This window comes from Rhagoletis pomonella, unplaced genomic scaffold (assembly GCF_013731165.1).
Source record: "Rhagoletis pomonella isolate Grant_MI unplaced genomic scaffold, Rhpom_1.0 Rhpom_scaffold_00003, whole genome shotgun sequence".
NCBI classification, from domain to species: domain Eukaryota; kingdom Metazoa; phylum Arthropoda; class Insecta; order Diptera; family Tephritidae; genus Rhagoletis; species Rhagoletis pomonella.
This window is the reverse complement of record NW_023458557.1, coordinates 21,295,567-21,297,838: the sequence shown is the minus strand read 5'-3', so window position 1 is coordinate 21,297,838 and position 2,272 is coordinate 21,295,567.

Sequence of the window (2,272 nt, the reverse complement as noted above, 5' to 3'; positions counted from 1 at the left end):
GACATGTGAAAAGGTAAAAGCATTCCCATTACCCAATTCCCAGTATTTGTAGTACGGTGCACAACTCTGCTAACCGGGCGAACGATAAAGCAGTTCTGAGTATGTGTGTGTGAATGTGTGATCCTGCGAAAGTGGAGCTTTTGAGTATGTGTGAGCGGATCAGGATGAGCGGTTTGCTCGACAGGGTCATCCCCTATAAAAGACCGCCAGGGCATATCAACGGGATTATTGTCAAAGTAGCGGCCAGCTAGTTGTGGTTTCTTAAATTGTGCGCGTAGATACGAGTGAAAAGAAAATAATTAAAATAAAAAAAAGGCGGTTCAAGCCAAATAAGCGGTGTTTGTATATACCGCCAGCTAAACAGTTACCAGCAGTCTTAGTGGAAGTCGGGGGAATCTGAGGTAAGTCATTATGATTGTCTTAACCGCGTATGCTTATATAATAATTAAGAAGCGATATCTTCGCGCTCATATTTGCAGACACGCATGCGTACCAATGTACAGTGACGAGCAAAACTGTAACATGGTTTAACACTTTTTGTTTCAGCCACCGCTATATTTCCAAGTTCTAACGACTTTCATACTTTTGCTGTATATTCTCGTTGGTACATCCCCACTCCCTCTCTCATAATGATTTGAAGTCAATACAACAACAATAAAAAAACCAGCAGACAAAAATGTAAATTAAGGAAGATGTTACAGTTTTGCACTCATATATTTTTAAGAGCTTTTTAACAATTTTCACGAAAAAAAAGAACTACTAACACAATGTTCAGTACTCTTTTGCCTGTTTCAGTTCCTGGATGTGATTTGGCATACCTTATTTGTATCTTTGTAAAAATTCTGGAGGTAGATCCTTAGTTCGCTTTCACAGCTCATGTACTCGATTTTACGGACTTTGATACTTATTAAGCTGTGCTTTTAGTTGATTTCGCAAATTCTATGAGATTCATGTCCGCGGTTTGTGGAGGTCATTTCAAATTAGCAAATTTTTGCTTTTGTATCCAGTCTTTGCGAACATATGCAGTATGTTTTGGGTGATTTTTCAGCAGAAACTCTCATTTTTCGACTACATCTTGCAAATTTTGTTGAAATATGAACAGATACTGTTCCTTACGCATAATGCGTACCAACGGACCAATAAAATTTTTGAAATACAACCCCAAAAAATTAGGATCCTACCACTGTGATTCACAGTTTGCAGTACATGATGCGCTTAGGCTTAATTTGGGTCTTTGATCCAATACCATGCCCGGCCATCTGATTGAAAGCGATTAATTTAGTCTTGTCAGACCAAATAACCTTCAATCGAAACTTAAAAATATGTTTTTTATTGCATTCTGAACGGCCTAACATATCCCAATAGGCAACAGTTCGGTTTTCGTGCGATGTAGCGAAATGCTGCCACACTCGCACATGTATTATGATCAAATTTGCTTTTTTCTTCTTTATGATGCCTTTGAGCTCAAATTGGCAATTCTTCGCCTCGCCGTCTATTGATTTGCATTAAAGTTTAATACCTTAAGCGCTTCTGTAATAGTGGCTGCATCGCTACTTGCTTCTAAGCTCACAAGATATCGTACCGTAATATTTTTTAACAGACTTCCTTTGTCCTTGGGAACACTTTAGGCTATATTTTTCCTAAGTCTTAACATTTTTAAGTAGCAAATTCCAAAATTTTTTGCTACTTTTCGTGCGGTTTCGCCTTTCCGCAGTAAATCTATTATTTACATTTATGGTTCCTGATTAACTATGTTATTTACTGGTGATCACTTCTTCAATAAAATACAATATAGAAAAAAGTCATCTGACTTCCAACTAAGTAAAAGATAACTGTCAAATGCAAAACTGAGAGTGAGTGCAAAACTGTAACATCTGCCTTAATTTACATTTTTGTCTGCTGGTTTTTTTATTCTTGTTGTATTGACTTCAAATCATTATGAGAGATGGAGTAGGGATGTACCAAGAAGAATATTCAACAAAAGGATGAAAGTCGCTAGAACTTGGAAATATAGCGGTGGTTGAAACAAAAATTGTTAAAGCATGTTACAGTTTTGCCCGTCACTGTATATGCTTACATGTGTATATTTGGTATTGCAGGCATATGAACGCAGCTATAAATATCCGCATGTATATGGCAGTTGATATATGTATGGGATTGTCAGATTACTAAATATCCGCATATTGATAATTACAGGTCGCCAGCGGAGAACCTGCGAAAGGACTTCCAGGAGTGGGTGGAAGAACCCCTGCAGCCAGGTTTAGTACCATCT